The sequence below is a fragment of the Symphalangus syndactylus genome, chromosome 9 (assembly GCF_028878055.3).
Source record: "Symphalangus syndactylus isolate Jambi chromosome 9, NHGRI_mSymSyn1-v2.1_pri, whole genome shotgun sequence".
NCBI classification, from domain to species: Eukaryota; Metazoa; Chordata; class Mammalia; order Primates; family Hylobatidae; genus Symphalangus; species Symphalangus syndactylus.
In genome coordinates, this window is record NC_072431.2 from 101,472,074 (window position 1) to 101,487,240 (window position 15,167).

Here is a 15,167-nt window from a genome sequence, read left to right on the forward strand (position 1 = left end):
AAACTTGGTATGAGTTAGGAGTATTCAGTGAAAGAGCCACTGGCCAGTCTGCAATGTTGTGGGAACTTCAGGTCAACCAATGGGATTACTGCTTCCATAATGCAGGGGATTTTGCAGGGCTACCAGGTAATAAGTAATTAGCATGTGATCAGAACACCTTCACTAAATTGTCACACACCTGATTTTCACCCAAAGTACAGCAACATATATTAAACCATTAAAAGAGACAACTGGATTGCCTGTTATTTTTGTGTAACCACTCCCTCCTGTTCTTATAAGACTGGAAGGTAAATGGTGATGAAGCATATTAGTGCTAGAAGTTTATTCCAAATTCCAGACCATGGCCTAGTATCAATATTGTCACCATCTTCAGAGAGTATAGCATCATGAAAGTTGGGAATGATGGTAAGGAAGTGATGAAGTCACTTAGTCATTAGAGGGTTGCATTCATTCTTTTTACCTAATCTCTACCTCAGCTTCCTCATCAGTTAAAATGAGCAGCCTAAGAATCCTGATTGCATAGTGCTATTGTGAGGCATAAATGGGTAAGTAGCATTCAGCAACACCAGCTACACCACAGATGTTCAGTAAATATGAGATGTAGCAGTGGTAGTAGTATTCTTCTTTACACAGGGCAACAAATTGTTTGATTAAGAAGTTTCAGGGACAAGGCATTTCTGCTTAAGCCATAACCAATCAGAGGATTCAGATAATGGAATTATGGTAACCCTTCTCCTCCTCTTTTTCTAGTTAATTGAAACATTTGTGTAATTCTTTTGAAAAGTGTGTGTGCATGTCCTTTGCCCACTTTTCAATGGGGTTGTTTGTTTTTCTCTTGTAAATTTAAGTTCCTTACAGATGCTTTGTCAGATGCACAGTTTGCAAATATTTTCTCCCATTCAATGGTAAGTTGTCAGTTGACTCTGTTGATAGTTTCTTTTGCTGTACAGCAGCTCTTAAGTTTAATTAGATCCCACTTCTCAAGTTTTGCTTTTGTTGCCGTTGCTTTTGGTGTCTGTCATGAAATCTTTGCCCACGCCTATGTATGGGATGGTATTGCTTAGGTTATCTTCCAGCATTTTATAGTTTTGGGTTTTACAGCTCAGTCTTCAATCCATCTTGAGTAGATTTTTATGTATGGCATAAGGAAGGGGACCAGTTTCAATCTTCTGCGTATGGCTAGCTGGTTATCCCAGCACCATTTATTGAGTAGGGAGTCTTTCCTGCCTTGCTTGTTTTTGTCAGCTTTGTCAAAGATCAGATAGTTGTAGATGTGCAGCCTTATTTCTTAGCTCTCTATTCTGTTCCATTAGTCTATGTGCCCATTTTTGTACCAGTGCCATGCTGTTTTGGTTACTGTAGACTTGCATAGTGCAAAGTCGGGTAACGTGATGCCTCCAGCTTGGTTCTTTTTGCTTAGGATTGCCTTGGCAATTTGCCTTCCCATTAACTTGTAGATAGTATTTTCAAGTGTCCCTTTACTTAGTTTACTTAAAACAATACTTTGCATGCATGAATACTTTTTTTCCTAGGGATTTCAAGTCACTTCATCCTTTTCAGTCATGTGGCAAATAGTATTCTTTTCATTTTGCATGGGGAGACTGAGGTATTTGGAGATTATGCTTAACTATTTTAATTACTGAAATAATTAGGAAAGAACATATAGTTTCCTGATACCTACTTGCTTTATCTTAGGGCAGAGTACCTAAATATTCCATTACAACTGTTGGAAAGATTTTTAAGTTACAAGTGGTGAGATTTCTAATTGACACAGAACTGTGAGTGGCTTTATAATTTGGCTATGAAATGGTATCAGATGCTAGAGGGAAATAAATTGTCATGCCCCAGTATTTCAAGCAACAGCATCTTTCAACTATGTAAATCCACAAAATTTCTTTCAAACTAATGAAAGCTTTATAATGCTAGCTCTGTGCCATAGTTAATGCCGACAGGACAGCCCTGTTGCATATTAAGACCAGCTGTGGCCATGTAGCAGGCTTCACTTTACCAAATTACAGATTTTTGGTTAAGTAATGCTTACCCCACAGCTGATTTCACACTCGGCTCTTAGTATATGGGTACTGAAGTGTGTGGAAACACACTTTGAATGGTGGCCACCATCCTCTTACTCCATTCTCTCCTAAATCTCATGTCCTTCTAAGGATTGTTACTTTAGGAAATTAAAATAATTACAAATTAAAACAAATACCCATATTAGCACCACTCAGTAATAGTTAACATTTTGTAATACTTGTTTTCAGCCTTAAATGTCTCTATTGACAAATGCCTCTGGTTTCCTTCTCCACACCTTGTCCTCAAAGCCAACTACCATTGTGATTTGGATGTGTTTCCTTCTAGTCCATGTTGAAATGCAGTTGATTCTTTTATTCACAGTAAAGTCACCACAAACACTGGATTCGTGAATGCTGAACCATTGCTCCTAGGGGAAATACAGCGCTGGGTTCCTGCAAGCCTCTGGTCACATTTTTATCAATCAATATGTAATCTTAATTTATGTGTGTTTCTATTTAAAGACACCTTATGTGATATATATTGTTGGCTAGATGTGGTAGCTCACACCTATAATCCCAGCACTTCGGGAGGCTGAGGCAAGAGGATTGCTTGAGCCCAGGAGTCTGAGACCAGCCTGGCAATATAGTGAGACCCCATCTCTATAAAAAATAAAAAACCAGCCGTGCATGTTGGCATGTGCTTGTAATCCTAGCTACCCAGGAGGCTGAGGTGGGAGAATCGTTCAAGCCTGGGAGGTTGAGGCTGCATTGAAGTATGATGGTGCCACTGCACTCCAGCCTGGGTGACAGAGTGAGACCCTCTCTCTCTCTCTCTCTCTCACATATATGTGTGTGTGTGTGTGTGTTTGTGTGCGTGCGTGCGTGTTGGTTCATTGACACTGAACTCAGCCAACAGCACTATGACTCATGCCTGAATGGAGCTTATCTAACATGCATGTTTTCTCCATAAGACACAGCTTCCTGTGCTTAGGAACGCTAACAGCACTTCGGCACTATGCTTGGGGAACCCTTTAAACAGCAAAGTCACCAGCAAAAAGCACAAAAATGGGAAAACGTGGCATTAAATAGACTAGGAAAAGGACTCTTGTTAACAGCATGAGAGCTGAAACAAAAAGGCAGAACATCACCTTGTTCAGCCTCAGCTGGGAACCTGAATGGCAGCTCAGATTTTTTGCTGCCCTAAGCATGTCAGCAAATGACCATGACTGTGCTATGGAGTGTTGATTCTAGGGTCACAAACAAATTTTGGTGAGAAAATGAATTCACAAATACATAATCCGAGACTCAGGAAGGTCAGCTGTACTTTTTCTTTTTTCTTTTTTTTTTTGAGACGGAGTCTCGCTCTGTCGCCCAGGCTGGAGTGCAGTGGCGCAATCTCGGCTCACTGCAAGCTCCGTCTCCCCGGTTCACGCCATTCTCCGGCCTCAGCCTCCCAAGCAGCTGGGACCACAGGCGCCCGCCACTACGCCTGGCTAATTTTTTGTATTTTTTAGTAGAGACGGGGTTTCACCGTGGTCTTGGTCTCCTGACCTCCTGATCTGCCCACCTCGGCCTCCCAAAGTGCTGAGATTACAGGCGTGAGACACCGCGCCCCGCCGGTCAGCTGTACTTTTTATCCTCCCAGCTTCTTCTCCTGTGCCCCTTACCCCTATTCCTTTTTTATTTTTCTTTTTGAGATGGAATCTTGCTCTGTCACCCAGGCTGGAGTGCAGTGGTGCCATCTCGCTCATTGCAACCTCTGCCTCCCAGTTTCAAGCAATTCTCCTGCCTCAGCCTCCCGAGTAGCTGGGATTACAGGCGTGTGCCACCATGCCCGGCCAATTTTTGTATTTTTAGTAGACACAGGGTTTCACCTTGTTGGTCAGGCTGGTCTCGAACTTCTGACCTCAGGTGATCCGCCTGCCGTGGCCTCCCAAAGTGTTGGTATTACAGGCGTGAGCCACTGCACCCGGCCCCCTTTTCTAGATGCCATAAATTACCTTTTTTTTTAAACCCCCGTGAGTAATCTTGTCTTTTAAATTGGTAACCACACCTACTTTGGGATTGTTTGATATTTTCTAGTGATGCTCCTATGAGTTTTCTTCCCTTGCTACGTGTGCACAATTTTTACAAAATTGAATTTTTTTTTTTTTTTTTTGGAGACAGAATCTCGCTCTGTCACCCACGCTGGAGTGCAATGGTGCGATCTCAGCTCACTGCAACTTCCACTTCTCGGGTACAAGTGATTCTCCTGCCTCAGCCTCCCAAGTAGCTGGGATTACAGGCGTGTGCACGGTTATTATTTCTTCTTTGGGGGTGCTTTCCAGACATTAAAAATGCAGCTACTCTTGTGTCCTTTCTCCCTTCTACCCACTTACCATTCCCCATTTGTCAGGAAGGGCTGCACAAATGAGAACGGCTAAGTATATCCCCTGACCGCCATCTGGCCCGGGCTCACCCTTCAGAAGGTGTCAGTGCCTGTATCCTTTTATCTGGAAAGGCTCTTTGACATTCTTTCACTCTATGGCATTCTTTTATTTGCCAAGGGAAAGGGTGACTGACTCTGAGAAGAACGTAGTTTGCTTCTTGGAAGCTCTTATTTGTGTACATTTACTGCCTTCACACTCAGTATTTGAAATGTTTTTGTTTTGTTTTTCTGTTTCTGTTTTAACTTCTGACAACACACACACACACACACGGCTTTTTTTGTTTGTTGTTTTTGCTTTACACATAATTTGACTAAGGCTGTTCCCCTCATCTTTGTTAGTATCACTAATTATTTCTACTTTCTGTTTCTCATTTGGTTCTTCTAAAAAACACATAATTTTGAACTTACCAAAAGAGCTGCAAGAATATTTCAGGAAACTTCTGTATACCCTTTGGCCAGCTTTCCTAATTGTTAATATTTGCCCTGTTTGCTTTCTCATTCTCTCCGTCAACTACTTAAGAATAAACTACAGACATTATAGGTTTTTTTTTTACCACTAAGTATTTCAGTTGTATTTCTGAAGAATAGGACATTGTCTTACATAACCACAGTACAATTATCAGGATCAGAAAATTTAACACTGATAAAATGCCATTATCTAATCCACAATCCATATTCAAATCTGTCAACTGTCCTAATAACATTCTTTTTAACTGTTGCCTCCTGGTGCAATCTAGGATCATGCATTGCATTAGCTATCATATAGCCTCTCTTTCCATTTTCTTTGCTTTGATTTTCTTCTTTCCTAAAGTAAGGTATATTGAGGTGTAGTTTACATACAGTAAAATTTACCCCTTTTGAATGTACAGTTCCATCAGTTTTCACAAATGCATACAATCATTTAGCCACCACCATAATCAAGATATAGACCATTTCTATTATCACAAACAGTTCATTTGTGCTCCTTTTAGTCAATTCCCTTCCCCATAAATTCAGTCCCTGGTCATCTCAGATTTAATTTCTCTCCCTGTGGTTTTTCCTTTTCTAGAATGGCATATACATGGAATCATACAGTATGTAACATTTTGTGTCTGGCTTTTTGGGTAGTATTCCATTGCATGAACATACCCCACATTGTTTATTAATTCACTGGTTCAAATTGGTTTTAAAAATAGATCCATACCTTATGGTGTGAGATATGGATCAAGCAAGCACACAAGATTAATGTTTTTTTTGTTTTGGTTTTATTTTTTCCATATGAATATATAGTCATCCAGTACATTTTGTTATATATAAAAGATAACAACCAATTTTTTCAGCATTGAATGACCTCTGCAACTTTGTTGAAAACAATCAGTTGGCCCTATATGTGTGTCTATTTCTTGAAACTCTATTCTGATCCACTGATTCATATGTCTATTCTTGGTCCAGTACCAAATTGTCTTGATTATATAGGCAGTCTTGAAATCAGGTAGCATAAGTTCTCCAAATTTATTCTTCTTTATCAAAGTCGATTTTGGCCAATTAGCTTTTTGATTCTCTGTATAAATTTCATAATTGGCTTGTTATTGCCTGAAGAAAAATGTCTGGTGGGATTGTGATTTTGATCGTATCTTAGTCCATTCAGGCTGCTGTAACAAACTACCATCAACTGAGTGGCTTGCAAACAACAGAATTTTATTTCTCGCAGTTCGAGGGGCTGGAAAGTCCAAGACCAAGGCTTGGGCAGATTCAATGTCTGGTGAGGGCCTGCTTCCTAGCAGACAGCTGTCATCTTGTTCTAACCTCACATGGTGGACAAACCAAAGGAGCTCTCTGGGGCCTCTTTTTATAAGGGTACTAACCCCATTCATGAGGGCTCTCTCCTCATCACCTAATCACCTCCCAAAGGCCCCACCTCCTAATACCATCACCTTAGGGGTTAGGATTTCAAGGTATAAATTTGGGGAGGGAGGAGATACAAACATTTAGACTGAGGTAGATTGCATTAAATCTACAAATAAATTGGGAAAGAATTGACATCTTAACTGACTCTTAATCTGTGAATGCAGTGTGTCTTTCAATTTATTTAGTTCTTTGTAATTTATCTGATAAATGTCTTAAAGTGTTCAGCCAACAAATCTTAAATCAATATTGTTAGCTCTATAAGTATTTCATGATTTTGATGTTATATAAAAATAAAAAAGAATTTTATTTGACAGGCTATGTTTTTTGAGACTTTGTACACATGGACAGGTGTTCTTAAATTTGTGTAATGTTTAGGCTAATATATACAAATTAGCACCTGGAAATATGTGTTCTTTATACTTAGCTCTTCTCTTTCCTCAACATTAGGTAAAACATGGGGGAAACCCTTTTCAAATAAAATTAATATGAGACTCCTTTTATAATGAACAGCTCTATAAATCAGATTACATTTAGGTAACATCTAAGAAAGTTCCAGTGAAGGAGAGTAAATAATTGTGTCTGCTTTAGAGCCCTGTGGTTGAGGCTTTTGGTGTCAACTTCAGAACATTATCAATCATGGTATCATGATTTCCCACTTAGACATCTTTCTGAGTATTACATTTGCTTGGAAAGGAACCCTGTGCCCTTTTTGGCAGCATATATACTAAAATTGGAATGATACAGAGAAGATTAGAAAGGAATCCTGTCTTTCAAAAAAAGCAATAACTGTCTATTGTGCACACTAAATTTTAAACAAATGCTCAATCTGAAACCAAAATTGGTTGGAGAAGAGGAGCACAATGGATTAGAGATATGGTAGAACTCTTATTTTGTGGAATAATTCATAGATGCTCCTCTCCTGGCAAGGATTGTGGCAAACTTAATACTATACAATCACCACCACCACCAGGTCTCAAAATTGTAGATAGACAAATAAATAGCTCATTGTTTAAAAGAAAATAAAAATGCTTAATTTTAATATTGCCTACATTAAGGTATTACTGACTTACAATATGGCAAATCTTATAGAAGGGAAAAGCTGTATTTGAGATTTTTATTTTGGTTTTATATATGTATTAAGAAACCTGTAATCCTAGCATTTTGGGAGGCTGACATGGGAGTATCGCTTGAGGCCAGGAGTTTGAGACTAGCCTGGGCAATATAGGGAGATCCCGTCTCTACAAAAAATTTAAAAACAAAATGATTAGCCGAGCGTGGTGGTACATGCCTGTAGTCCCAGCTACTCAGGAGGCTGAGGCGGGAGGATTGCTTGTGCCTGGGAGGTTAGAGGCTGCAGTGCAGAGAGCTGTGATCACACCACTGCACTCCAGCCTGGGCAACAAAGCCAGACCATCTCTGTCCCTCTCTCTCTCTCTCTTTCTCTCTCTCTCTCTCTCTATATGTATATACACGTATATATATATACGTATATATACATATATATACACACGCACACATACATATATATACGTGCATACATACACGTATTATTTAATTTATATAAGACTCATTAAGCATAAACTACTTTGAAGCATAGGGTATTTTGTTTATTTAATTTAGCAGACCTTTATAAGCATGTATTTTGTGTCAGGCATGATTTTAAGAGCTATTCCTACACTAATTCATTCAGTCCTTGTAATACTTACCCTCTGAGGCAGGTACTGTTACTTTCTCAGATGACAGAGGAGGAGACTGAGGCACAGAGAAGTTATGTGTCTTGACGGAGGTCTCTGAGTGGGGAGCTGTTGGAGCTGGATTTGAAGTGACACTGGCTGGCTCCAGAGTCCTTGCTGTCAATCCCGATAACTTTTGTCACCTCATGTGTACATATGATGACTGATAAAAATCAAGGGATTGTTCTTAGGGTGCATGGTGAAGATTTTTTCCCTCCCATGTAACGCTAAAACACATACTTTAGTTCTGACCAATTTGGCCTTTTTTTCCTCACCATTTTTCTTAATTTATGTAACACATGTATGGGGCGCTATCCAGTGTTACATTATTTATACTTAAATACTTAATGAAGGACGTGCAGTCCATCTTGCAGCCATAAATACTTCACTCTGTCTTGACATGTAGGGTTAGTTCTTTCCACTGGTTTGTGAGCTCCCTAAGGACAATCATTCTATCTTGTATTTCTCTTTGTGTCTCCACAGGGCCTGGCTAGCTTTGAATAGAATTCCTGGATACCTGCTTATTGATGAGTGCTGCAAGGCAGCTGTTCAGTCCTTTCCCACTGAGACACACATGCCAGACACTGTTCATAAAAGTGATATTCATTCATGTGTTGGGGCAAGTCATTTACTCGCTGTAATTTCACCCAAATATACATTTATAGAGTCATGGTTAAAAATTGACAGATACTGTAAGACAGTACAGTCGACTGGAAGCACAATACTTTTTCTATCTTTAATGTAGAAATATAGTTTTCAAAAATGAGCATTTGGATAATTTAGTATAGATTTCTGCCCTTAGTGCACTATTTGTAGACTTCATATTGCATATATTAAATCTGGGATTATGTCTTATTTATGTCCCATCACCTAGCATAGTGCATTTCACATAGTAGGTTCTCAATAAATGCCAGTAGAATTTTTAAAACCTTGGGAAAGCATTAGTCCTCTTACAAAGGGAGTGACAGCAGGAGAAATTTTTCATCAAAGATCTTTTGGATCTACTGAGTCTGAGTTTTTGCTTTATAGGACATAGAACAAGATATTGTTGCATGCACACTGATGACTTATGTTTCACCTCATCCCCGTTCTTGAGTAGCTTCTTCCCCCACAAAATCATGACTGAGACAAAAAAAATCCAAGGCATAGCAATAATTTATGAATTTCTTTCTGCACCAGAAAGACATAAGACAAATGTTTTTGTGAGATAAGGAACATTTCAGCAACACTGTGAGGCATGAATTAAGGTATAGGCAACTAGTCCCACCAGGTGAATGATTATCTGCAGTTGCCAGAGTGAACTGTCTCAATGGCTGATGAAGCTGCTGACCTTGACATATTTATCATCATTACTCCAGGGGACAGACACCAATATCTCTATTCTTGTGCATAAATAGCCAGAAAAGGAGGCACAGTCCAGTGGAAAAGAATGTATGTGTATAGGTGTGTGGTGTTTGTGTGTGAGAGAGACAGAGGGTGAGAGAGACAGAAAGAGTATTTGGTTCTTACATCTTCCTTCCTTTTTTTAACTTTTTTCTATTTTTACTGAAAAGGGAAAATGGCATTAGGCTCTCCTCTAAAAGATCAGATTCACAATAGCTCCTCAGTCTGCAAGACTTCAAGGGGCATAGTTTTTCCTTATAAGGGAGCCGACTAAGGCTGCAAAAAATAGACAATCTGTGTTATCATCTCTCAGGCTAAGATTGCCGGATTGCCATCTGATTAGAGGAGGCCAGAGTGAGGGATGTGACCCTGGATAATGCTGGTGCTGTGTCCTCCCTTCACCCCAGGATGGTGCTGATTGCTTTCTGGCCTGGAGTTTGAAATCTGTTCCACTGTCCCACGCCTCTGGCCTGGCTTTCCGTGTTTTGCTGGCATTCTTGGGTGTCCCTTGGCTTATGGGCATATCACCCTGATCTCTGCCTTCATCTTCACTTGGTGTCCTCCTGGTGGGACTATCTGTGCCTAAATTTCCCCTGTTTATAAGGACACCAGTCACATTAGATTGGGGCCCACCTCATTCCAATATGACCTCATCTTAATGAATTATATCCGCAACAACACCATTTCCAAATAAGACCACATTCTGAGCTACTGGGAGCTAAGACTTCAACATACAAATTGTAGGGGAGACACAATTTAACACATAGCAGCATCCAATCCATTGATGGTGATTCACTTGGGAGCTTTTTCTTCATTATGAATTTAACAAGAAAGAGGCAGGAAAATGCAGAGGAAATGGTGGAACAGTCGATCTTTTCTGACAAAGGATCTGGATGTGGAAACACGAGGCCTGGGGAATGGAGCGTAGGCCTCCTACTCATTCATCAGAAGAGTCACCTACTGTCAGAGGACCCTGAGGGTATCTGAGTTGAAATATGATGTATGGGTCAAAGAGCGCCTGGGACTCCAAAGCTTTTTGCAGACTCCCAGTGGCATGTGAATTTCAGCTGCCCAGGCAAAATTACTTGAAATCCTTGGTCTTATGCCTTTAGAAATCTGAAGGTGCTCACCTAAGAGGCCTGCCTTCTCTCCTGTGTTCTCAAATATGGAGGGGTACTACTTGGGAAGGAGCAGCTCCTTTGTAAGCGTCCGGTCTTCTCAGACACTTGACTTCCTAATAGTACTGTGTTTTAAAAATAAATTTCCTATTTCCTTAATATCAAAATAGAATGAAATTCAGCCAAGACTGGGTGCCGGGAGCTTTGTTAGACCCTTGTATGTCTAATCTCAGTTCTCACAGAAGCCAACAATATGCCTATTTCCATTTCCAGATGAAGCCGCAAGGCTCAGCGTTCAGTGGCTTGCCCCGGGGGCTCAGAGGAGGCGAGTGACAGCCCAGTCCTATGCACTTTGTATTTGGGTGTCAATTTTTGAAGGACGCAGATTGCTTTTTAAAAAATCTGAAATATCACATTGCGATAAGAAATCATTTGACCCTGTTGAGCCTCTTACGTAAAATGAGGAGTCTGGATTTAGATGATCTCTATGTGCCTGTGCAGCCCTAAAATGCGTGTAAAATTATGATTTTTATTTTCCTGTTTTGGATATAAGAAGGAGAGGATGTAGGCTGTCCATCTGCTTTTTTTTTTTTAAGATGGAATTTTTAACATCTCATCATGGAATTTCCTGGATATCAACCAAGTATACAGATCCCCGTCTCCCAGAAGCTCATCTATTTTTGACTGCAATAGAATTAGAATCTGGTCATTTGGGGGGCAATCCCTTTGGAGGGGTATTTTTCCTTTTTCTTCTTCAAATATATATTTCTTTTCTCTTCTTCAAATATCCTTGTGCTCCTATTGCTTCCACAGATGTTCAGAGCTGGCCACACACAGCCTCATTTGCACTTGGCTGACAGGCAGTAGCCTGTTGCACTGGCCAGAGAAACACTACACCTTTCTCTGCTGAGACCGGATTCTGCTCTGGGCACCTCTCCTGTGGAGCAAAGTGGGCCAACCAACAGGCTTTGACTGATTTATTTCAGGAAGACTCGCTTGTTGATGGATATGGTAATCATGCCAGTAAAATTCAATTACTGTATCCCTGAGGACCATAGCAAGCAATAATAAATTAGGGAACGTGAGCTTTGGAGTATCTGAACTGAAATTATAATAGGGATGTTGAAAAACAAACAAACAAAAATCCAAAGCGTTCATTTATAGATGCTGCAGTTTTCCCTACCAAAAATTAGTTCAATAATAGATGCTGCAGTTTTCCCTACCAAAAATTAGTTCGTCAACTAACCCTTTGTTCTTGTCATAAAAGAATATGCCTTAGACACAGCCAAGAACATTTTATCTTAATTACTTAGTATTGTTGTAGCTCCCAGAGCACCCCTGCCTTCTGGGTAATGGTACACAGGGAGGAAGCAGCCGTCTGGAAGGGCCTCCCAAAGCCACCGCACTAATCCATGCTGGGCTCACACACGCTCGCTGCTCGTGGCCTTGGGTTTCAGGTTGCCATCCAGGGCTGAGGTTTGAATGGAAGTTGTCATCTCAGAAGGTCTGCCTAACACTGAACCACTGACATCCGTCCAGAATGTCAAGTCGCACATTGTCTCATTAACTTGAGCCAGCTTTCCTGCTATCAGATCCTTTTTCATTCCTGGCCTTTCCACCCTGTCTTTCTTCCTTTGTGTAACAGTTTATGGCTTCTCCTGTTTGTGCCTTCAGCCCGTGAGTTGTGCACGCATCTCCTCCATGCCATAAGTAGAACTTGCAGAATTAGCTGACATTTCTTGTCCAACATAAATTTTAAGTGCTTGAAGGGAGAAAGAACATTCAGGCAGTCTTGTTGTATCTGCAGACTCTATGGTCTATCCCCAGATAATTTTAAAATTAAAATGGTTTGTCATGAATGTCTTCCTTCACCTTATTTTCTTTCTCATCTGGATCCCAACATTCAAGTAGATAACACAGAACTGATGACCAGGGGAGATATGAAGAAGATGACAGAGGACCTAAAAATATTTTCTGAATCAGTAGCAGTAATTTTCCACCAGTAATAAATGTATTTTGGAGTATCCACTAAGACCAAGCCTGTTTCCTGGAAAATTGCTACCCTCTCCCCACAAGTACACGAAGGACTGTAAACCTGGAACATGCTTAGTTTACATGGCCAGACGGAAATGGCCAAATCCCGACCCAGGCTGGGCACCATGGAATTTTTCTCCCAGAAGTTGAAACGTTATTCAGTTGATTGGTTTGCTAGAGTTTGGAGATGGCAGGGCTCTGAAGTTTGGGGCCATTATTTTTAGCTACATGAACAGTGCCATGTGCACAGGAAAGGGAGAGGGTGGTTTTGTAATGAAGCAGAAGTGTCAAGAGAAACAGAGAACAGAGATGGTCCAGACATGGGCAAGTCACTGCTTTGGTTCTGGTGACTGTCACATCCTGCTTCTAGAATGCTTGTGAGGCTGGCTGCACTCCATTGCCTACCCTTAGGTTTTCCCAGTAAATTCTCTTTTTTTGCTTTGGTTGGTCTCAATAGGAAGTTTTGCTATTTGTTTGTTTTCTTTCTTTTAACTGGCAAAAGAGCCTTGAGATGTTATAATACCATCTAACATTTTCTTGGACTTGGATGGCATTTGAGGACAGGGGCAGGAAGGGCTCTGGCATGATACTTTGAACAGTAGTAGTATAGTCGTGGTATCAGGCCCCACCAGCTCTGTGTTAAATGGGTGGTTAGAGTAGGCCTGGCAGTGAGAGTGGCCTTCCTGGAGAGGGTTACTGTCCTTTGGTAGAGGAAAATCCCCCATTTCACCCTCTGTCCCTGCTTCCGTGCTGGTGTACACTCTCTCTGTAAGCCCTTGTCCCCAGCACTGCACCACAGGCCTCAAACCTTCATTACCTCTTCACTATTTTGCCTTTTAGCCAATGCCTCTACCATGCCCATCTTCCTAGGACCTTAAACATTTTTCTAAGATGTTCACAGATGATGAAAAATTATAAATTATTTCATCTTGGCAAGGGAACAGACAATTCATGGCAGCATACTTTAGGACTTGGCAAGATTAGGGGTGATTCTTTCCATTACAACGAGACGGAAGCTTCAGGACATCAAGAGACAAAAAGCAGCCAGAGGAGCTTACTGTCCCTTTATTTCCCATGAAACACAATGCTGAGCCATGCTCATATTGTGCCCACACTGCTTCCTGTGCTTCGCCAAAGCAGGGATTTCATCCAGCGTCCCAGCTGTTCTGGAGCCTGTGCTGGGGTGGCTGGCTGGGAACGGGGGACACAGAAGGGTGTTGCTTTCATGCCACAGCCGTGCTTGGGCCCTCTGCGCAGGCAATTAGTGACTCCCTCAGGGCAGAAGCCTGTGGGAATGTCCAGTCTGATTCTGTCCTCATTTGGCCCATGAAGAGCAAATGTCCACTATCAGAAAATGAATGAGCAAATACAATCTCCAAATAAAGGGGGACTTGCAGAGGAGATTGTAGTTCCCACTCCCTTGATGTTAGCTATCTTCTGGAAAAAGGGCATGAGACTTAGTGTAACTTGTTGAAGAACCATGGTCACAATTTATTAGCCTCTTCTGTTCTCCTTAGAGGGGAAAAATCAGAATATAAGGTGTTCAGGTCAACTATTACACACACACAAAAAAACTATTACACAAACCCAAGTATGCCCAGCCCTGTACTAGGCATCTTGCATCACCTTATTTAGATGTCACAGTGGTCCGACAGGAAGACATTATTACTACTAATTTTCTAGCAAGTCATGTAACGTGCTGAAATAATCACCCACCTGGTAAGTAATTGACATGGAATGTGGACCTGAGTTTAGCTGACGCCTAAAACTATGCTAATTCCACTGCAGTGTCATTCGGTATTTCTTAAGCTTGTCTGATAGGACACTCTGGGTGAGGTGAGCACTTGTTAAAAATCTGATCCTGGGTCGTGTTGCAGATCTAAGACATCAGAATCTTTTAGAAATGGGTACAAGAATTTGCTCCAGGTGAATCTCAGCAGGCAAGTTAGATAAATGCTGTAAAGCCTTTAAAAAAAAAAAAACAGTAATTCTTAGTGAGGTGTGCACTAAGAAAGTCTTTTTTCTTTTTCATAAACTTTTTATTTTGGAATAACTTTAGATTTGCACATAAGTTGCAAAAATAATACAATTTCCATATGCTTCCTCTCATCTAATTTCCCCTAATGTTAACCTCTTAAAAAACCATGGTACATTTGTCACAACATCAACAAATTACTATTAACTTCACTCCAGACTTTATTCAGCTTCCACCTATATTTACCCTAATGCCCATTTACTGTCCCAGGATCCAATCCAGGGTACCACAGTGTGTTTAACAGAGAGACTTTTGGTAGTATATATGTTCTGAACTAAAGCTAATCGTGAGTATATCTTATGGCACAGCAATTGCACTCCTGTATGTATTCGTAGCAAATGGCATGTATGAAAATGTTTACAGCAGCAGCCTCCAATGCAGGTAAAACCTAGACACAACCCATCCATAGCAGAATAGATAAATAAAATGTATATTCATGCAATGGAATATTGTCTAGAGACGAGAAGGAATAAACTATTGCTACTTATAATAATGAGGATGAATCTTGCAAACATGATGTGGATATGACGCAATGCA

At 40.7% G+C, this 15,167-nt stretch overlaps 1 protein-coding gene across 1 annotated transcript in view; it reads left to right on the plus strand.

The window, feature by feature from the left end:
* CPVL (carboxypeptidase vitellogenic like) overlaps positions 1–15,167 on the plus strand; it is a 273,532-nt gene that overhangs the window by 254,458 nt on the left and 3,907 nt on the right. The window lies entirely within an intron of this gene.